Here is a 23,797-nt window from a genome sequence, read left to right as displayed (position 1 = left end):
ACTCATGGCTTCATGTCTACTTTTTGTAAATTCATCAATTATTCTTGATGATAACGGGAACAGATGGTGATTAGATGCTCCAACTGAAAGGCAAGGGTTGCATCATCAACCCTACCGTATACACTAGCCATGAGTTCCTGTAAGGCATACCATGATCATTATCATAATGCATGTCACAATTCTTGCTCATAAGAGGCGACTAACGGTATCGGCGGATCAGGCTCAATGACATGGTTGATGCATGTCATCGTATCACAATTGCTTGGATCGATGCTCATGATGTCAATCACTTGATTGTCTGATCCAGACTTGATTATTTACAGACCATCGTCATGTAGCTGGAATATTGTTGAGTGCGGCGTTAAACAACAAACCAACCAACCAACAACCATACATGAGACAAGTCATTTTATAAAGAACTCTCAGCCATCATACCTCTAATCTGTCTGTCCCTGTAAACAAGCTTTAGTTCTATAACAAGTTGTGCAAGAAGTAGCATCTTGCTTCCCAAGCCTTATGCGAATGCGTGAGGTGGGAAAACCTCACTTGTTTCTTGTATGTGCTCCTGACAACAGCATGAAAATGACATTCGGTGTGACAAGAGTGGTACATGTGACCTGCTCCCAATGTTAAGCTGTCACACAAGGATGTAACCGAAACACTGAAAAGCAGCATTGAAGCCAACTTGCTCACTCACTCACTCACTGTCATTTGGGTTTGAAATATTGTTAGTTCAGATCATTCTAATTGTAGGTCATCTTGTAGGTCATCTTGTAGATCATCTTGTCATCTTGTAGATCTTATTTTAGTCATCTTGTAGGTCATCTTGTAGTCATCTTGTAGGTCATCTTGTAGGTCATCTTGTAGTCATCTTGTAGGTCATCTTGTAGGTCATCTTGTAGTCATCTTGTAGGTCATCTTGTAGATCATCTTGTAGGTCATCTTGTAGGTCATCTTGTAGTCATCTTGTAGTCATCTTGTAGTCATCTTGTAGTCATCTTGTAGATCATCTTGTCATCTTGTAGGTCATCTTGTAGATCATCTTGTAGTTCATCCTGTAGTCATCTTGTAGTTCATCCTGTAGTCATCTTGTAGTCATCTTGTAGGTCAACTTGTAGGTCATGTTGTAGTCATCTTGTAGGTCATCTTGTAGATAGACCAGGTGGTCACATCAGTTTTCATTTGATTATGTAGCAAAGTGATGGTAAGTAATTTAAGTTTGAGATATTCTTGGTTAACGTACTAATAGTGTAGGTCATCTTGGAGACAGACCAGGTGGTCACAGCCTCCTGTCATGTTCATGTAGAAGCATGTTGATGGTAAATGTTGTATCGGCTCTCACATGTCCCCACTGATCAGTCCAACCTTTGAAGGTTGCAGCTTGGTAATAGTGTTCCACGCTTCTTGTCCTTTTTCTACATCATGCTGGAGAACAGACCGTCCATTATGTAGAAACTGCTCTGGTCACCATTAATCAGACAAGATCATGATTGATTTGGAAAATGAAAGCCAAGTTATCAAAGGTTTGTTAACAAATTGCTTCAGCTTTATAACTTCTTGTCACTGCACAGATCCTATGATGAAAAAGTGCTTGTTCGTGGATTGACGATCGATGAATATCCAACATCTACAGAGGGCATGACTGGCCAAGTTGTCCAAGGAGGCAGAGGTCGCTGTGCAGAGTTGCATCCCTTAGACACATCAGAATCCTATGATCATGGGTTAGCATCCCAAATTCACCCTGAATATGTTTCTCGCTGTGTCAGCATATCTGTGTTCAGGCATTTCACCGACATGAAAATCGTCTAAGACCTGCTTGAGTTTGGGTTTTCCTCCCCCATCAGCGCTTCCCTGTGATGTTGTGACATGCCTGTAATACTGTTCAGTGTGGCGTTAAGCCAAACTCACTCACTCAGTCACTACGTTGATCTGTAAATTGACAGTTAATTACAGCAGCGTTCGAAATACCTGCCTGCCCGACCCTCCGAGACGGGTTGATTTCAACTCGGGCTGTCAGATTTTCAAATCCCCCTGCCCGACGGTCGGGTTATATTTCATAGGTGAAAATATTCTAAATATTTCCCGATGATAAGCATTAATTCACATGTAAAGATGAATGATAAAATGTAACCAAAAAGAAACCCAGTTAGCTTTTAGACAACCTAACATTTAGCGATGTGCCTATGCTACAAGCAATCAGTTTTCATATTTTTAATTAAATAATCCTGAAAAACATATGATTATAGTGGGCAGGCAGGTTTTGGTCAGGGCTGGCAAGTATTTCAGCTAGCCAGTCCTGTGGTCTGGCTGAAATTTTTGGGAGTTTCATACCCTGATTACAGTATATCGTAAAACTTTCAATAATGTATACATACACTCCTTAGATATGCCGTTATGTTCACATGTACATATGTCAATTATCGGCAATTCTCACTGAAAAGAATACATTTAACTACAGTTATAATGAACTCAAAGGGACCGCTAATTTTAGTTCCTAATAACCGTAGTTCGAAATAAGCATATATACAGCATATATACAACAAATGGCCTGGATTAAAACTAAGTTTGTTGTATTGGTCAGTTCATTATAAGCATGTTCGTTATAACCGTAGTTTACTGTCATTCAATCTGATTCATGTCTTATGATTTTGATTGTTGAGGAAGTGACTTTTGACTGAATAATGTGTGTACTGTCTCCAATAATCTAGCCTGATGTCTCCATTGTTGAAGACTTTGCAGACGTTTTGATGTGACAATAAAAACAGCTGTGCTGCAGCACCTCTATGTCAAATGCAGAATATATACAATAGTTCACTCAAGTCTCCGAATTACTGTCTCTAGGACTTGCATTAGTGAGTTCCATTCCAAAAGCTAGAACAGATAATGTGTAACCCCTCCTAGATGATGAGTTCTATTCTATGTGACATTGTTAATTGTATGCACTGTTGGACTGTTGATGGAGCAGTATCAGGACTCTCTTGTTGGTAAATGCCAGCATTAGTTTCATGTTGCAGTATCCTGGGATGAATTTCTATTGCCGCTTGGCTTGAAACACTCAAAAAACACCCTTTCATGCGATATTGGCATAAGCTGTTGCACAATGCAACATGTGTTGTGGTGTGGTGCCAAAGACAATCCACGAACAGACTGGCAAAATGAATATATGTCAATGTTACCCAGCCAAGATTTTTTGTCTATTCCAGTGCTTGACCAACTTCGTACAAAGAAAGTTGAATTTGTCATATTCCTTGTTTAGCCCTGAACTACAGCTGGGTCATATTCCTTACTTAGCCCTGAACTACGGCTGGGTTATATTCCTTACTTAGCCCTTAACTACAGCTGGGTCATGTTCCTCACTTAGCCCTGAACTATAGCTGGGTCATGTTCCTCACTTAGCCCTGAACTACAGCTGGGTCATGTTCCTCACTTAGCCCTGAACTACAGCTGGGTCATGTTCCTCACTTAGCCCTGAACTACAGCTGGGTCATATTCCTTACTTAGCCCTGAACTACGGCTGGGTTATATTCCTTACTTAGCCCTGAACTACAGCTGGATCATATTCCTTACTCAGCCCTTAACTACAGCTGGGTCATATTCCTTACTTAGCCCTGAACTACAGCTGGGTCATGTTCCTTACTTAGCCCTGAACTACAGCTGGGACCTATTCCTTACTCAGCCCTTAACTACAGCTGGGTCATATTCCTTCCTTAGCCCTGAACTACAACTGGATCATATTCCTTACTTAGCCCTGAAGTACAGATGGGTTATATTCCATGTTTAGTGATGAACTACACCTGAATCGCATCCTCTGCATAGCCTTGAAGTACACCAAGATCATATACCATGGCTAGCCTTGAACTACACCCAGATCATATACCATGCCTAGCCATGAACTACATCCAGATCATATACCATGCATAGCCATGAACTACACCCAGATCATATACCATGCCTAGCCATGAACTACACCCAGATCATATACCATGCCTAGCCATGAACTAGACCCAAATCATATACCATGCCTAGCCATGAACTACACTCAGATCATATACCATGCCTAGCCATGCACTACATCTTGATCATTTTCCATGCCTAGACATGAACTACACCCAGATCATATACCCAAATCATATACCATGCCTAGCCATGAACTACACTCAGATCATATACCATGCCTAGCCATGAACTACACCCAGATCATATACCATGCCTAGCCATGAACTACACCCAGATCATATACCATGCCTCGCCATGAACTACACCCAGATCATATACCATGCCTAGCCATGAACTACATCCAGATCATATACCATGCCTAGCCATGAACTACTCCCGGATCACATCCCCTGATTAGTGATGACCTACACCTGGGTCATATTTCCTACATTGTGTGATGTGTATTGTTTCTGTCTTGAAATGGCTGGAAACTCTGAAGAACTTTGGCGCCATAATCAATCACTCATATAATGGTTTCTGTCAACTTCAAGAAGGAAGTCTATGTTTTCTGAACATGAGCCCTGGTAAGGTCATTCTCTGTCCAGATCTGTAGCAATTGGATGGGAGATCCCCAGGGAAGAATGTCTCCAAGTTGTGACCCACACGGCATCCTGTCATGGACAGGGATGGATTCATGGTGACACTGTTGTCTGAGTCTGTCCTGACCTACCTGTGTGTTGTCTTGCCCTGATGGCGTGGATTCATGGTGACACTGTTGTCTGACTCTGTCCTGACCTACCTGTGTGTCATCCTGCCCTGATGGGATGGATTGATGGTGACACTGTTGTCTGACTCTGTCCTGACCTACCTGTGTGTCATCCTGCCCTGATGGGATGGATTGATGGTGACACTGTTGTCCGACTCAGTGAGACCTTCCTGTGTGTCGTCTGCCCTGATGGCATGGATTGATGGTGACACTGTTGTCCGACTCTGTCCTGACCTACCTGTGTGTCGTCTGCCCTGATGGCATGGATTCATGGTGACACTGTTGTCTGACTCTGTCCTGACCTACCTGTGTGTCGTCTGCCCTGATGGCATGCATTGATGGTGACACTGTTGTCCGACTCTGTCCTGACCTACCTGTGTGTCGTCTGCCCTGATGGCATGGATTCATGGTGACACTGTTGTCTGACTCTGTCCTGACCTACCTGTGTGTCGTCTTGCCTGATGGCATGCATTGATGGTGACACTGTTGTCTGACTCTGTCCTGACCTACCTGTGTGTCATCCTGCCCTGATGGCATGGAGTGTTGCTGACACTATGGCCACTGTCAGGTCACCCTGAGAGCTGCAATATTGTTGACTACTGCTTGGAAAACCATTCATCTCACTATTGAACAATTAAGGAGGTATCCAATTGACTATTAATATCACCATAACACAGATTGGTCATTGCAGTCTTGGCTACCAGATTGTACAAGTTTAAAAGTTGGTAACATCAGAGGAGATGCCTCAGCTCATATAATATTAAAGACAATACGTCAGATGGCATCAAACAATACCATTAATCAGCCAAGCATTATTGCAGGTGGTTCACAAAGCGAGTGACGCTCTGTACGGCAGTTCACAAGAACAATAACGTCATGACCAGCAATTCCTGTGCCCTGATGACGTCAGAGAGGACACACTTTATTAGTCGAGATCTCACTGGATGTGACATGTTTGCAGGTTTTCCTGTCAGAAACAGTAGTGTCTGTGGCCATTGATCAGACAGAAACTGGCAATAATGACCGCCATGTTGCTACATTCTGCCAGTCAATATCTGCAGATGTGATTCCACACTGTCTATTATGAAGATATTGATCGTAGCTGATCTTCCCCAGATAGAACGCTGTCTCCAAGACAAACGCAGGGAACAGTGTTGCACAATGTTGTTGTTGCGTCATGCCTCAATGTAAAGGATATGGGGACTGTTTGGAAGACCTTTACTTTAGTTTGCATTGGACAGGATGTCTGATAAGAAGCAGTTGTTGGATGATCTGTTTCCGACTGTTTAGGGTAAAACATTGAAGGGCGTGAGGTTATGTGGTCAATAATATTATGGCAAGACAGATATAGTGGTTGTGTGTTTACTTGATTGATGGCTTTCCATAGACTAACAGGGACTTCCAGGGATGAAATAATAAGGGTATTGAATTACATCTTTCCGGATTGAAAAGTAGTGGAATTTTCTGTTTAATATTTGGCTTTTGTTTTGTAGGACAGTAATGTGTTTTTTTATAAGCCACTGTATTATTTGGAAAATGAAACACAAACAAGTTTTGGTAAAATAATGATAATTGTGAAAAAGAAAGTATTTTTCTTGGCAAATATTGATGCATATATACTATTGAACATTTGATAGGGATACTTCATGATATATATTACTTGTGATATGCATCTGGTCTCAGGATCACTGTTCAGTATCCAGTGAATTATATATTTTTCTTTAATAGACAAGGAAGTTTGAATGCCAAGTTGCCAATACATCTGGATAAATGTCATGTATGAATCATCTGTGATTCCTCATTGCTGAGGAGTTATTCTCTGTGTAATATTGTTAATTGTATGTATACACTGCTGTACCATTAATGGAGCAGTATCAGGGCTCTTTGATCAGGCCTTTGATCCTCCTTCTGAGGTTTACCTTTATAAACACTTTAATAGGTAGTAGAACAGGATATAATTTCATAAATCAGAATTATTCTTTTTCTGAACAAAGAAAAATCAGGACTCTTTAGTTCGCAAATCTTTGATTCCTCACTTTGAGGTTTACATTACCAAACACTTTAGAAGGTAATAGAAAAGGAAGGATTTAATTCATAAATCAGAATTATTCCTTTTCTGAACAAAGAATACCTTTGTCTTGTATCAATATCTACCAGGCCGCTTTGTAGCTTAATGTGTGACAGAGTTGTGACAGTGTGAGACCTGACTGATTGTGTGTCAGTCCCAAAAGGCATGTATCATTGCTCGTGCTATAAACAATTGTTGGAGGCACAGGGAGACAAGTCGTCTAAGGCGCAGCAATTCAATGTGCAGAGTTGTGTCCCTTGGGTGCACCAGAAACTTGTGGTTATGGGTTCAGATCCCGGTTTGCCCTGATAGTGTTTCAAGCTTTGTCAGCACCATACCTGCGCTCATGGGTTTCACATAAGTGGTAGTTCTGAGACCTGCTTCACTTAGGCCTTTCCTCCCACATCAAGCTGAGACGTTGTCATCCAACTGGAATACTGTTAAAAGCGGTATTAAACCCAACTCACTGACTCACTTGACAATTGTTTTTTGTCTGGACCTGTATTGCTACTTTTGCTACCTCAGCGACATCATCAACCTTGGCTACCTTAGCAAGAACATCAACCTTGGCTACCTTAGCAAGAACATCAACCTTGGCTACTTCAGCGACATCAACAACTTTTGCTACCTCAGCGACATCATCAACCTCGGATACGTCAGTTAACCTCAGTATCCTGAGTTACCTGCACAGCCTTTCCAGTCATCCCCTGTTCCCGGGCATATTCGGACTGTTACACAAAGATGCTTTCATTGTTTTCGGGCCAGACAGAGATCAGTCCTTTATGATCAAAGCTCTCCCTTAATTGAGTTACATCTGTCTACCTCACTGCATGACGTTTATGTCAGGCAGACACAGCAGAATTATTAAAGTTGCCTGGCTCAATATCCAGCAGTGTATTTTCAAATTAGTACCAATTCCATTCATATCGGTAAGCAAATACAATGGGGACAGAACTTCAATATAGTCATGATGATATTTTATTTAATTCTTGCTCTTGAACTCATGGTATTTGAAGACAGGAGTCTTGGGACTTCATTGCAGTTCTTAAGTCATCTTCAAACATCAGCTAAAATCTCTTTGAGACATTCTGGCTTTGTGTTTGATGCTTGTGTCAAATCAGGCCAATCACTGTAAGGACAAGCTGGTTGAGTTATCTGGAATCTTGCAGCAAATTGTTAGGCTTAGTTTGATGGTGGATCCGTAGATAACATGCTGCCAGCAGCAAATGACAGTACATCACGATTTGACGCAGGGATAAATGGCGATTTGATAATTATGAAGAGACAGATTCCATTTAGTTTGACAAATAGTGCAGATTATTTAGGCCACCAATAGCTTTGAACATGCAAACAGTGGAAACAATGTTGTTGGGATCTGTCGGTCAGTTAGAAAATTTAAAAATCACAACATTTGTGTTTTGACTGATTGATGGCCATTTTGCAGCTTCATCCAGCTTTCGGTATTAATTTCTACATTGTGGTCGATAATGAATATGGAGTTACTTCTGGATGTGATGATGAAGTGTCTTGCAGTGGTGACTTATTCATAAGCCAGTTCACTCTGCACATGTGATACCGACAATATGCCAGTGATATCACTTTATGAAGATTGACAGCACCATCTGGGAGTCTGGCTTTGAAGACTGAGTCACTGTGTTGCATATGTACTCATGTATGAAAGAATAGCGTGCATCTACATTTGAAACTTCTTTTGTAAAGATTCTTCATATTAGCAGGGGGCGGTGGGGTAGCCTAGTGGTTAAAGCGTTCGATCATCACGCCGACGACCCGGGTTCGATTCCCGACATAGGTACAGTGTGTGAAGTCCATTTCTGGTGTCCCCCGCAGTGATATTGCTGGACTATTGCTAAAAGCAGCATAAGGCCATCCCCACTCACTCACTCACTCACTCACTCATATTAGCAGAGTTGGGATTAGAAGAGATTTAAGTAGACTGATCACTCACTACATTGCCAAGGAAGCTGTGGTTTCTTTCAGTACACAGCATACTCCTTCAGTTCCAAGTTCCCTACAGTATTGCTCTGACATAACCATGACAACTGGTTTTCGGGGTCAGGAACATAGATTGTTTGCTTGTCACTCAATACCAAACTGGTATTAGATGACGTCCATTCTTGCTATGTGCTGCTGTAATATATTTCTAAAGTTTTGATGAAAAACTGTTGTAACACTTACTCCCTCACTGGCGATGGGAGCCTAGTGGTTAAAGTGTTCGCTTGTCATGCTGAAGACCCGGGTTCAGATCCCCACATGGTACAATGTGTGAAACCCATTTCTGGTGTAAACTGCTGTGATATTGTTGGAATATTGCTAAAAGCGGCGTAAAACCAAACTCACTCACTTACAATATCATTTCTGTATGTCAGAAGGCAATATGTTTTTTAAATTCATATCAATTAAATCATTCAGTCATTGTTTATGATAAATATAAACATTAACAATATTACAAAATGACCATAAATGGATTTTTTGTCCATTTGCTCACGATCTATAAATTATTGAGCTGTATAATGTTAGAAAGAGGACCCCATGATGAGATAGGTCCCAGAGTACTGTTCAGTGGTTCCTGACACATTGTGTGGGCTGGTAGGCAGGCATGAGTTAGAGATAGCATCCCAACAGATGGTGCCAGTGGCTGCAGATTACAACTGTTATCTCCTGGCTGGTGTATATAACACTCACAATCCTTGGAAATACAACCTCTTTCTAAGAGGAAAATTGGTTTACTGTTGTGCACTGCCAAATTGTGATGGTTGTAGCTTTAATAAAACATTATTTGCTAAAGCCCTCACAGTCTCACTTTCAACATGATTATTTTCATTAATATAAAAATGTAAAAAATCTTTTTCATCCAGACAAATTACTTACAAATAGTTAAAATGAAAATAATAGTAACACTTTCTTTTGTCATAGAATCACATAATCTCACTTTAGTTATTTTTGAGAAAATGGAATGCAAACATTATTCATGTTATATCAATCTCCCTGACTGTATGGAGTATGTACTTCAGTCAGTTAATCCGGGGTAGAGTAGGTCTTCAGCAACCCATGCTTGTTGTAAGAAGCGACTAATGGGATCAGGTGGTCAGACTCGCTGACTTGGTTGATGCATGTCAACGTATCCCAATTGCGTAGATCAATTCTCATGAGGTCAAATCACTGGACTGTCTGGTCCAGACTCGATTATTTACAGGCCTATGTCATATATTGTGCAGCGCCACCTTGCAGAGCAGTGTCTTGTCTTCAACAGCAACATCGTTGTGCAGCAACATCTTGAAAAACAGCATTTTGTGCAACAACATTTTGAGCGAACGCATGTTGTGCAACATCTTGAACGAATGCATTTTGTGCGAATGCATGTTGAGCAGTAACTTCTTGAAAAACTGCATCTTGTGCAACAACATTTTGAGCTAACGCATGTTGGGCAACACTGTGTTCATCTAGTGCAGCAACGTGTTCATCTAGTGCAGCAACGTGTTCATCTTGTACAGCAGCATCTTGTTAAACAGATCCACCAGAAGGAAGAGTGAATCGAAGTAGAGTGTTATTCATTGTTGGTAATATGCCAGGTCAATGTAGACCATTTCCTTCTGATAGTCCTATGGGAATGTCGGTTCATCCATATCCTGTCCAGTGCCATTCCACAGGATCAGGAGACAGGGGAGCATCAGGATCAATATGGAGAACCATGGCAGCGCCACATTCTTAAACTTTACCATTATTTTCCTGTTTATGTTCCAAGATACGAGATCTATGAATGATTTATGTTATGGGTATATCCAAAATTGAAACCTATCAGAATCGAGAACTATTCTATTGATTTAGAATGGTTTTGAATGTGTTTCTTAAATCACCTCTGTTGTCACCTTGACCTTCCTGTTGGTGGTTCTAGAAGGCTGGGTGAGGGGCCTCATGGCTAGAGTATCCGTTCATCACTTCGATTCTTCACATGGACATATTGTGTGACTCTCGTGTTATTGCTGGAATAGTGATAACAGCACCAAAAAAACAAAACTCACTCACTTACTCACTCAGAAATGCCACACACATTTGGTGTCATTACTTTAGAAGTACCTGGTTGATAGATATCAGGAATACTCCTTAAATGCTCACATTTCAGTTTGTCATATATTTGATGAAAATGGCAGTTGATAAGTGCTAAATCTGTGTCAACAAAATAGTTTAGTCACATATCTGGAACAGTTACTCTTGGTTTGCACCTGTGATTGATTGTTAGGCTGACTTGATGTCATATAATTGAAATACTGTTAAAGTAGCTTTACTCCTCACTCACTCACTCAACCCGTGAAGATCCAGGTTAGAATAGGTCTTCAGTAACCCATGCTTGCCATAAAAGGCGACTATGCTTGTTGTAAAAAGGCGACTAACGGGATTGGGTGGTCGGGCTCGCTGACTTGGTTGATGCATGTCATCAATCCCAATTGCATGGATCGATGCTCGTGATGTCAATCACTGGATTGTCTGGTCCAGACTCGATTATTTACAGACCGCCGTCATATAGCTGGAATATTGCTGAGTGTGGCGTTAAACAACAAACCACTCACTCACTCACTCACTCACTCACTCACTCACTCACTCAGTTCATCACTCCCACATCAGCCTTGTGTATTAGACAACGACCTGCATGACACTATCTATAACATCAGTTTTGTTTTTAGCCGTTATTCCAATTGCAAACCTGTGAGTTTCATGTCTTTTGTTTATTTTGTAGTCAGATGTACATACCCATTTTCATCATGTACTAAACATCATCAGTTTTGTTTTTAGCTGTTATTCCAATTGCAAACCTGTGAGTTTCATGTCTTTTGTTTATTTTGTAGTCAGATGTACATACCCATTTTCATCATGTACTAAATGTCTCACATTTGTATGATTCACTGTGCATTTGACATTTAGAATCGTTCCTCCACTATGGTGGACTCATTGGGTGTCTATTCTGAGGAGAGAATAACTGAATCATCCTTCTCTCCCAGCAGATCCAATTTCAAGGTGGATTTACGCTGGATAAAGAGATAATGTTTGAATAGCAAATTGACTGTTTACTTCTCCATGGAGTCAGGATTGTGCTTCTACTGACGGCGCCATTTAACCATTATTGTATATTGCCAGTAATGCACCAGGTACCCTTGACGCCATTCATGGTCGTGTTGTTATGGCAGATTATGCCACAGTCAGGCAAACACTGAACATAGTGTAACTACTTGAACACTGTTTCAGTTCCAGCAACAAAATAGATTCATGTCTGTGCTTCTGTTGTATAAAGACCTGCGACCATTCCTACAACAACATTCAACAATTCTTGTGCTCTCAGTCCCAGGTTTGTTCTACTTGTTTCAGTGCACAGAGCTGAAATGTTTTAATGGATTTGGCCAAAGGCAGTATGCTATTATCACATGATTTCCAAGATCTCAGATAGATATTCTCCAGCCTTTCTGTCATAATACCCTGGTGCGTTATGTATCAATATTCTCCATCATGTCAGTCATTCAGATGAAACAATAAAATAGTTTCAAACACAAAAACAATTTTTCTTAAAGATTATGTTTGCATGGTTAATATCAGAAATTTTCTTATCTTGTTTCTTTCCATCTTCTTCTTTCTATTGTTATGACATGGGGTAGCAAAATGGTTGTGTTTACCTGATGTAAAAGACTTAGGTTTTATTCCCAAATCCAGGAATGATGTTAGAATTCAAAGAAAGTGATTCCTTCCTTCTTTCATTCCTCATGGTCTATGGCAAGGGGTGGCCCAGTTGTTTGTGGTGCCACAATATGCTGTACAGAGTTGCGTTGTTGAGGTGTGCCAGAAACATTTATCTGGGTTTGAATCCTAGATTTGCCCTGATTATGTTTCTTGGTTTGCTACTACCATAAGCATGTTCTTGGTTTCCAGCAGGGTGGTAAACATCTTCGACCTGCGTCACTTCAGGCTGTCCTCAAATAAAAACTGAAATATTCCCACATCAAGCTGACATGCTGTGATAAAACTGAAATACTCCCACATCAAGCTGACACTGTGATCTAACTGAAATACTCCCACATCAAGCTGACACTGTGATATAACTGAAATACTCCCACATCAAGCTGACACTGTGATATAACTGAAATACTCCACGTCAAGCTGACACTGTGATATAACTGAAATATTCCCACATCAAGCTGACACTGTGATATAACTGAAATACTCCACGTCAAGCTGACACTGTGATATAACTGAAATATTCCCACATCAAGCTGAGACTGTGATATAACTGAAATACTCCCACATCAAGCTGACACTGTGATTTATCATCCCAAACTGGCTCCCACAGGAGATATCACTTGGGTGAGATCAAGCAATATCTATACTGTAGATATTGCTGCAATGACATTGCATCACAATGCTTTGCAGACCATTGTGACATCATTGGTTACCATGACGTCACTATCAAGTGACATCACTAATGGGTCTGCTACTGAAGCTGTTAGCAGTACTTTTTACACTGAAAACACTGCTTATTACTGTCTACAAACTGAAAAAGTTGGAAGAATGATGTTGGATGATAAATAAAATCTCACCCGAGTGTCTTTTTATATCAAATATATCAACACTCGTTGATAAAAGTGGAAAAAAATCCTTGGCAAGCCTTGGAGTTTTCCCACTTTTATCAACTCGTGTTGATATATTTGATATCAAAAGACACTCGGGTGAGATTCTCTATATAACTGAAATACTCCCACATCAAGCTTCCATACCAAGCTGAGATAGGGTGATATAACTGAAATACTGTTCAGTGCAGCTTAAAACCAAACTCCCTCGCTCACTCACTCAGTTGAATCTACAGCTATTAACCAGCCACCCTATACTTTGTTTCATTCTGCCCCTCCCTATGATCTCCCGAATCTGTCCATTGTCAGTGCCAGTCATATGGTTGCTAAGGACATGGCATCTGGTTGCCAAGTGCTGATCCTACATCTGTTGTGGCTCAGTGAAGAAGCCATGAAATTTGTATGAGGCCTATTTTAACAAAGGACTTGACTTTTGTGTTACTTTCTTCATAACTGAATGTGGATACAGAGGCCAGAAACTAGTAGGTATTTCCTGGGCTTGTCAACCTGGGGACCCGTATATCAACACATCACATAGTTATAGATGACGTACTTAACCTGACATTAGTTAGTGTTACCTTTGCGATTATGTGCAACATTGTATTGTTACTATAGAAACAAGACCAGCCTCTTCAAGCAACAATATTTAATGATTTTAATCATTACGATTCACACTTTATGATGATTTAAAGATATCACCTTTCTGCGCCAATTATCTGTTGTCTTCCCTTGTTAAGTTTCCACCTTTTGTTATCTTATTACTTTTGGTGTGGGCGGTCGGGTAGCCTAGTGGTTAAAGCGTTCGCTCGTCACGCCGAAGACCCGGGTTCGATTCCCGACATGGGTACAATGTGTGAAGCCCATTTCTGGTGTCCCCCGCCGTGATATTGCTGGAATATTGCTAAAAGCGGCGTAAAACCATACTCAGTCAGTACTTTTGTTGTTCTTACATGTACATATATATGCTCTCTGCCTCGTAGCATTCATTCACCTAATGAAGGAGTAAGTACATACTCCGAAACGTTGTTCCTCATTATAAAGAAGTCGACATCCATAAATTCTCTTCCTTATGAATATCACTTCTCAATGCCTTTCAAAGACTTTCTGAAATGTCTGTTCATAGTTTTTGACCATGTCAATTTACACTTGTCAGAGGGGTACACAAAGTGTGTGATCTAGACTACTAGTTGTCGGATTTTCGTTTTTGTGGAAGCCTCGTTGGCTGAGTGGGTTAGATCGATGGATTTGTGTGCTGGTGATTAGGTGCCTCAGTGAGGGTTTGAACCCCGCATGGGACTCAACCAAAAAAGTACAAGAATCTGTACTTTACTAAGAAAGTGTTATCCCAAATATAACATTTGGTAAATAATGTGATTGTCAAGAAATATTGATAATAAAATTAATTTATGTATTAAAATGGTCATCATGTCTCTATAATCTCATTTGTATTAGTAGCTATGGGGCAGGGAAACCATCAACATTAGATCTGAACTCACTAACTGGTATGAAAATGTTGGATCAGAAACCATCCTATAATGCCTATAATACAATAGCTGGATACAAGATGGCGGACAATCTCTTCTAGGTCCTGGTCATTATATAGTCCATGTTTTCCTGGGTCGATTCCTTGCAAGGTAAATCAATGTAAAACTAATTTTGACTGCAAGATAGGTTTCATTTTACATTGTCGAGATGGAGTATCACTTAAGTGTACACGTGTACTCTGACATGGTGTGACGATGGAGACATGGATCTATGTCTAATTTCAGGGTTGGTCAAAAGACTCAATTATTCTGTAAAGATGGCTGGCAGCTTAGTGCTAAGATTACAGTGTATTTTGCTATTGACTGTATAAAATCAGGAACCATCTTTACAAAATTGCATGCTTGGATAGGTCAAGGCCATCAAATAGTCTGCAGCCACTGGGATGTAGCCACTCGGATGTAGCTGTTTGGGATATTCACCTACATTGTGCAACAGCAAGCAAGCAAGCAAGCCATATATTTTCCAGAGTGTAGTAGATATATAGATTATATCTTAATCAGTTGAATATGGTAAAATCATGTATGATTTGTTTCGACTTGTTTTACATGGATTATTGAATCTGACAGAGTTATATACATAATTGTCATTTGTAGCACAGGAGTTGAAACAATGGATGTGTAGTAAATATCAGGTTAGTAAATTATAACCAACTCGGTGAACAGTAGGTCATTTCTAATGCAGTGTTCTATGATTTCAATATATTCATTGAATTTGGAATAATTAAAACAGTTGACAAAGTAGAAACAATTTATGGATATCAACTTTCTTATTGACTGTAAAGGCGACGTATCGGTACTGATCCTCATACCGTTGTCCAGCCAGGCTGAACTCTACTTTGTCATCCATCACCTTCAAGTGATGCCTCTCAAACAATTCAATTAAAACAGTTATCCATCTTCTCTTCCCTACCAGAAAATGAAAAATGAAAACAATATTGACATCGAAAAAGACATGTGCCAAGATTTTGTTTGAAGCAAATGCAAGTGATATAAAAGGTGGCATCTGATTGGTCAGTAGGAGGGACATAGATTGGACATTACTTGTAAGAGCCACTGGTGGCGCTACGATCCAGCCCAAACACTCCAGCCTAGTTCAGTAAGGGTGGAAACTGGACTTTTACAGTCAGTTGACTCCCTTGCCTTGGGAAGATGACCCAATAAATAATGTTCCAGTCAGTGAAGGAGGCCCTCAAGGTCACCTGGAAGTCCTGACAAGTTTGGTTCCAATTGTTCAACTACTACAATGTCTACTCCCTCAAATTATGTACATCAACCTATCAGTAGATGATTAAGCTAATTACACAGATGCATACAGGCACTAATGACACTGTCTGGACCCAGATGGGGCCTATGCTATTTCCCACGCTATTTCCTGTGATGGAAATGGGTTTCAGACTGTCGCCTCGTGTAGGTGGTAAGGGAATGTCAAAGTGAATAGTTCACGTGAAATCAACTTGAATTTCAACAATGCTAATTATATATTCAGAAAGGCTCTGTTATAGACACCACTCAAAGAAGTTGAAGAACACCCGATTCTTTTTTGTTAATCTGTCATGGCATGAACGCATGAACTTTTTAAGCACGAAATCGCAGCCTATGTTTAAAAGTGAACTTTGTGCACAGGCTTGGTTGCAATCTGTGACAAAGATTTCTCATGCATATATTTTGGCATTCAACATTGTGTCAGAGCGTGAAAACTGGGGCGACAAAAGCCGAGATGTCGTTTGACTTACATTACACGATCATACAAAAAGATCGTAATTTAGATGTAAATAACTTTTAGACATATTTTTGTTGATAATATTTATTAGTTTATTCTTTTTTGAAAAGATTTGCTCGAAACGTCTTTATTTTGCTCATTGACTTTTTAAATAGAGACCCATTGTCGAAGCATGTGTGCCAGAAATCTTTTTCAATAACATTGCAGGAATAGTAAATAAATTTTGTTCTATCAATAAAACATGGATGATATGACATTGTCTTGGGATGTAATAAATGACATCATGTCCGGTATGCTGTCCTGGCGTGTTGAAAGAGTATCATTTAAAAAATATTATGTTTACCTTTATATTAGGATAAAATATGAAAAAGATAACTTTAATTTGTCTTTGATTACTGAAGCTGGTTCATCTGGAATCGGGGCGGTGGGGTAGCCTAATGGTTAAAGCGTTGGCTCGTCACGCGAAATTCCGGGATGATTCCCACTTGGTTGATAGATATCAGGAATACTCCTTAAATGCTCACATTTCATCAGTCATATATTTGATGAAAATGGCAGTTGATAAGTGATAAATCTGTGTCAACAAAGTAGTTTAGTACCATATCTTGAACAGTTACTCTTGGTTTGCACCTGTGATTGATTGTTAGGCTGTCTCTATGTCATATAACTGAAATACTGTTAAAGTAGCTTTACTCCTCACTCACTCACTCACTCCCTCACTTACTCCCTCACTCACTCACTCACTCTTCTGGAATCATCCACCTGATGACTCTGCCTTACTTAAGAAGTCAGCTGGAAATCTACCTTGCGGAAAGCTAGGGTGAGAGAGGGTGTATGTCCCAGTGTTAAGGGCTATATTACATTGCTCACAGTCACAACCCCAACTTCACTTCTCCTGATATTGGTTTGCAGAGATCTCCTCAGTAATATTCCTTGTGTCTACTCGAGACATTGCCGTCACTCACACAACCCTATTTGCAAGGGAGATTTCAATACAGAATAGAATGACCGTTGTGATGATGTATGGTTAGTTGACTTCAAACACAGACGGAATTGCAAATTACAGAACCACACAGTTCTGTACTTTCCTAATGAAAAACAGAGTCATAAATAAAACATTTTCTGTGATAATATTTTTATCATTTTGTAATGTTCTGGAAACATTTTGCATATAAGGCAGTGTATTTGGAAAAGAGTTTCATAGGCAATACCAAGAATGTTTTCATATTAACTGTTCGTTATGGGAATGGATAGAGAATTTGGGTAGCCCAGTCATGTCATTTGCTGTTTAGAGTTGTCTCCCTTTGCCCTGCCAGGATCTGATTGTGAACCTGGGTTGGATGGCTGTACCTCTGTTTGTGGGTCTATCCCACCTGCATCCATTTGGTCAGACCTGTTGTTTGTCGTGTCATTGATTATTTACAGGCCCTGAGATATGGACGTGATATTATTAATTTTGACGTAAAACAACATCCTTTCACTCCGTCTGTACTTCTAGAATCAGGGGTGGTGGGGTAGCCTAGTGGTTAAAGAGTTCGCTTGTACACTGTAGCCCCAGGTTCGATTCTCCACATGGGTGGAATGTGTGAAGCCCATTTCTGATGTCCCCGACGTGATATTGATGGAATATTTCTAAAAGCGGCGTAAAACCATTCTCACACACTCACTCACTCATATTTCTAGAATCATAATCTTTAAACACTCTATAAACCAAATAAAAAATACTGGTTTTCTTGACGTTGAGTGTAGTATTTTGTTCTGAAGTAACGTGGGCAGCATGTGGTTTATATTCACGTGTTTTTCAGCCTAAATGTCAAGGAACATCCACTCTCACATTGCTGTAGTACCAAAAGAAAGATGCCCACCACAAATCAATAACAGGTTTTCAGTATTTGAAACCCAATCTCCTGGTTGGAATTGAAGACTATTTCCTCAGGTGTAGGCAGTTATCCTGATGTGTTCATAGGGACTACAATAGAGAAAATGTACAGCATTGCCTATGTGAAGACAGTCACGTGGAGGCTGGTTCTATCTCCCAGGAGACGCCATACGCCATCACCAGCTGCTGGTTGGGCCATGCTGTCATCCTCCTCTCTGTGGAGACCGCCTCCGTGGTCTGGAGGTAGAGTGTCCACCCGGAGAGCGGAAGGTCTGGGTTTCGATCCCCAGCTGCGTCATACCAAAAGACGTTAAAAGGTGGTACTTGTTGTTACCCTGTCTGGCACTGGGCAATAAGGGGCTAAAACAAGGAGTGGTCGGCTCGGAGTCAGTATACTGTGTCTCTGCGGGGTAGACATGTTAAACTGCGGCATGGTATCTCAATGGGCCAACATTATAAGATTGTCATTAGTCTGGACTATAGTACAAGCACACACACACACACACACACACACACACACACACACACACACACACACACACACACACACACACACACACACACACACACACACACACACACACGTGCATGCACGTCGCTATATAAGTGCAATAATCTTGGACGTGGCATTAAACCCAATTTTTACCTCACCTCCTCCTCTCTGGGTACGACAGCAGAAACAGTCATTTTGCTTTGGTTTGCCCTTCCATACATTAGTTGAGGTGAAATGGGCTTTGACGCAGCGTCCAAGATTATTGCACTTATGTAGTGACGTGCATGCCCATGTGTGTGTGTGGCTGCTTGTACTAGTCTGATTTTATTGTGCTAGCCCACTGAGATACTATGTCACAGTTTTACATGAATACCCCAATCAGACACAGTATACTGACTCTGAACCCACCAGTTCTTGTTTTAGTGCCTTTATGCCGAGCACCAGTCAGGGTAACAACAAGTACCATTTTTTAACATCTTTTGGTTTGATGCAGCCGGGGATCAAACACCAGCAATCACTCTCTAGTTGGATACTCTCCCACCAGGCCTTGAAGGCGTTCCCATATGTATACTTGTATATGAAAATAATGATCAAGTAATTGTTAAAGAATACGCAAAAAACTTTTTTAATCATATTTCATAAGACAAAGAACATGAAGAGTTCTATTTAACTCTTTCATCCCTGGCTGCCCCAGAGTTATGTCCCTTGAAACCCTGCAGTCCCTGACACTGACAAGGCCTGCACACTGGCCTCCCTGGCAGTATTATTGGAAAATCACACTATCATTTTTTATTTTTGCACTTTTTCTACCAGAAACTTGCTTTTAATATACATTTATCATGTACCATTGTAAAGAGGATTAAGTATACTGTAATATTCTTTGTTGTTATTGTCTCTAACCTTTGTTGTTTTCTAATTACAGGTGTTTACAAGTGAAATAAAACTTGAAAACACTGAAAAAATGAAAACAGACAATGAATTTTGGCTCAAATTGTATTAAAAATCACAAAAATAAATCACAGATACAAGGTAAACATAACACAGTGGTCTTGTCATCTTGGACGGCACAGGTAATCCCAGGTATTACAGGTGAATTCTCTTCATGCACATCTGTAAACAAATAAACAAGTTTACAACTCTTGGTACTGACTTTGTTTTCTATACTGATGTCACATATTACTTACAATACACTTACAGCCTCTTAGGTAAACTCGTTAACACAGGTAAACTTGTTAACGAAATATAAGGACATACGACAAACCGGCAAATTACAATTCGGATTGCGATCAGAAAATTAAATTTTAAAAAAAAGAAAGAGATACGTCATGCCACTCACCTTTGTTGTTGTGATCGCTCGTTCACTTGTAGGCTGTATTCTCATTCGTCGCACTGATAATCTGTTCAAACACAGAATCATTGTAAAAAGTTGGAAAAAATCAATAGCATGATACTTCACTCACCGTGTCAATATATATTCTTGAGTCCGGTCGCCTCTTCAAAATCCCTCATGTCTCCACTGTTGTGGTCCCTCTGCCACTCCCATTCTTGAAAGTTGGCGGGGGGGAACACCTCGTCGAAACCGTCAAAATCTTCACGAAAATATTCGCGAAATTCCCTCTCCCCTTCGCGTAAATTATTCAAATCAAACACATTATTATTCCAGATAGAGTCGTTAGTCATCTGATCGCTATCCGAATCGTAGTTGGCCGCCATTACGCTAGATTTACGATTCAAGCGAGAAAAATACCTGTCACGAAAACAGGTGACATATTCGCGATTTTCGCGCCAAAAAGACTGGGAAATTCCATCGAATGACGTGACGTGTAGATCTCGTTTCCATATTTAGAACGAGATTACACACGAGAAGGGAAGTAGAAAGAGCAATTTTGTAAACACGGTCGTGCCGCCCAGTTTATCGGGCAGCCGTGTGTGGGACTTGGACAGTAGCTGCCCGATTTTTCGGGCAGCCGGGTACTGGGACACGGTTTATGCTGCCTGATAAATCGGGCAGTCGGGGCGAAAGGGTTAATCCTCAAGGTGATATCAGCTACAGCTGTAGCAAGAATTTATATGCCAACTAGTGACATCTTCTTGGAGACCTCCTTGTCAAACTAATGATGCCTCAGATGCTGCTGCTTAGCCGCCATGTTGAACATGGCTCCCTGGGGGATGGGGCACGCAGTGTGGGTCACCACCAGCCCCAGGCAGCCCCATGTGTGTTCTGTGTAGGTCTGTCCAGAGGATGTGTATTGATCCAGTCTCGCTGTGTTATTGTGTACACCAACTCACTCACTCACTCACTCACAGCCCCATGTGTGTTCTGCGTAGGTCCGTCCAGAGGATGTGTATTGATCCAGTCTCGCTGTGTTATTGTGTACACTCACTCACTCACTCACTCACTCACTCAGCCACCAACTCACTCACTCACTCAGCCCCATGTGTGTTCTGCGTAGGTCTGTCCAGAGGATGTGTATTGATCCAGTGTCTCGCTGTTATTGTGTACACCAACTCACTCACTCACTCACTCACTCAGCCACCAACTCACTCACTCACTCACTCAGCCCCATGTGTGTTCTGCGTAGGTCTGTCCAGAAGATGTGTATTGATCCAGTGTCTCGCTGTTATTGTGTACACCAACTCACTCACTCGGGCACTCACTCGGGCACTCACTCACTCACTCACTCACTCACTCACTCAGCCACTCACTCAGCCACCAACTCACTCACTCACACTTACACACACTTGCACATGCGTATGCATATGCACGTACACACACTGTGAAGAAAACCATGCCTGCCCACACACACACACACTCATCCTACCAACTATATTTAATGAAATTGGTAGTTTAATAAAATAATGATTGCAATAGTTGACCTTTCAAGATATAATTCAAGAATGTTCAGTTGTATTAAATTTTGTATGTTTAAATGTTAAGTACCCTACGGAAAACATTTCATTGTTCAGACAGCAATATTTCATCATAATTAGTTGGAAATGATCTGTCAGCTTCCTCTTCCACTTGGTAATAGGAGTATTAATATTGATATTTATTATTATTAGAGCTTATGTCAAACTTGGATTGTAAGCCCTTCATCTTCAGTATTATAGTGCCTGCCTGCTCACATTACATGAAGTTGTATGGCACCGTGACTATCTAAACTGCATTTGTCCATACTGGATAGACTAACACTTGAAATGAAAACATGTCTTTAAAATAATTTGTTTAAATTTCTTCGAAAGAACCTTTCCCCTTCTGCTGTTTTCCTATGGATCAAGCAAACTAGACTTGGTTAGTTTGATGTAGACTTGCCTAGGCTTTTAGTAAAAAGAAATACCAGATTAAGACCAAGAATGAAAGAAAATTGTTTCTGTATTAACTGTGTTGGTCATTAAGACATTGTATGGAAGGGCAGAAACTTTGGCATTTCCTTTTGAATCTTGGTCATGTTTGCAATAGGGTAGGGCTTCTTTTCACTTACCCTATTTACCAAAATAAGCACCCCAGACTTGAAGAAAATTGTCAAAGGGGGAGCTTATTAAACCGTAGATTGCAGAAGAAGAAGTAGTTTTTTTTGCTTTCAAAGATCGATGAAAGTAAAACTTTTTCAATAATAGTTTCTGGTCAATTATACACCCTGCTGCTGTTTTCTGTAAAAAATGTGTAATATGGAATATGGACCATACATTTTTGTCTTATAAGGAGCGCTTGTAAATGAAGATCACTTACAGATTGGTCCAGAAGTTGGTCAGGGGGTTGGTTCTTATTGGAGCAGGGTGCTTTATACGGCAAATACGGTAATTTGTACAGTAATTTACATTTTCAAAATGGCATGACAGATTAAGTATAGTCAAGGCTGTAGTTAACTTTTTTTGACAGGGAGGGCAAATATTTGTACAAGTATCACTTGTCCCCAACTTGATTCAAATAAAACTGTTTTCTAAAAAAAAATCCAGGGGGGCAACTGCCCCCTCTGCCCCCCGGCTGGCTACGGCACTGATAGTAGTATGAAAGAATCGGGTGTTTTTTCATTTAATTTTTGAGTGGTATGTTATGTATAATGTGCGTGAGAAGTGTAGACTTGTTGATGGCACAGATGGCCTCCCAGTTTCCACAGGACCAAGCTTAAAATGGTGCTGAGTCATGTCACACAGAAACACATCTATTAAGTGTAATTCACTCTTATTATGGAAAATAAAACTGCCAACTTCGGGCAAATACTGCCGTTTTATTCCCTTATGTTTCATGCTATGATTAGTTTATGGACTTGGTGCTGTCTCCTTATGATGTATCTGGTGATAAGATGCACATCTAGCTCTGTTTAGGAATGCTATGCCGCCATAATGATTGATCCGGGAATTAAACTCCATATCTCTTAATCTTAATCTGATACTACTACAAAAAAATAAGGATTACCCGATTCTTTCAAATTACTATTATGGATCAGTCATGCCATAAAGGATTAGCTATAGTAACCTTAAAAATTGTTTTTCTTAACTCTTTTTGAGTAGTATATTTCAAAGATAATCCTTCATTGCTACTGAAACTTTGTTCTCAGAAATAACGAGTTTTAGTTCCGATAGACCAAATGTTGCTATTGATGAGAAGTGTATGGGGCCAGGATTAGAATGAAAATGACAAATCTAAGGATCATTAAAGCCTCTTGCAAGAACTGCCATAGATTGGATGACGCATTGGTATCAAGAAGCAAAGGAGCAATCTTTGTTCAATAGCCTTTTTCACTTGGAACTTGGGTCAGGA

General features: G+C 40.4%; 1 protein-coding gene across 14 annotated transcripts in view; it reads left to right on the top strand.

Moving 5' to 3' along the window:
• Positions 1-23,797, top strand: part of LOC124139362 (Kv channel-interacting protein 4-like) — a 500,624-nt gene that overhangs the window by 452,808 nt on the left and 24,019 nt on the right. The gene's annotated exons all lie outside the window — the stretch shown is intronic.

This window comes from Haliotis rufescens, unplaced genomic scaffold, assembly GCF_023055435.1.
Source record: "Haliotis rufescens isolate VD_foot unplaced genomic scaffold, xgHalRufe1.0.p SCAF_27, whole genome shotgun sequence".
Taxonomy (NCBI): Eukaryota; Metazoa; Mollusca; class Gastropoda; order Lepetellida; family Haliotidae; genus Haliotis; species Haliotis rufescens.
This window is presented reverse-complemented; position numbering and strand designations above follow the sequence as displayed.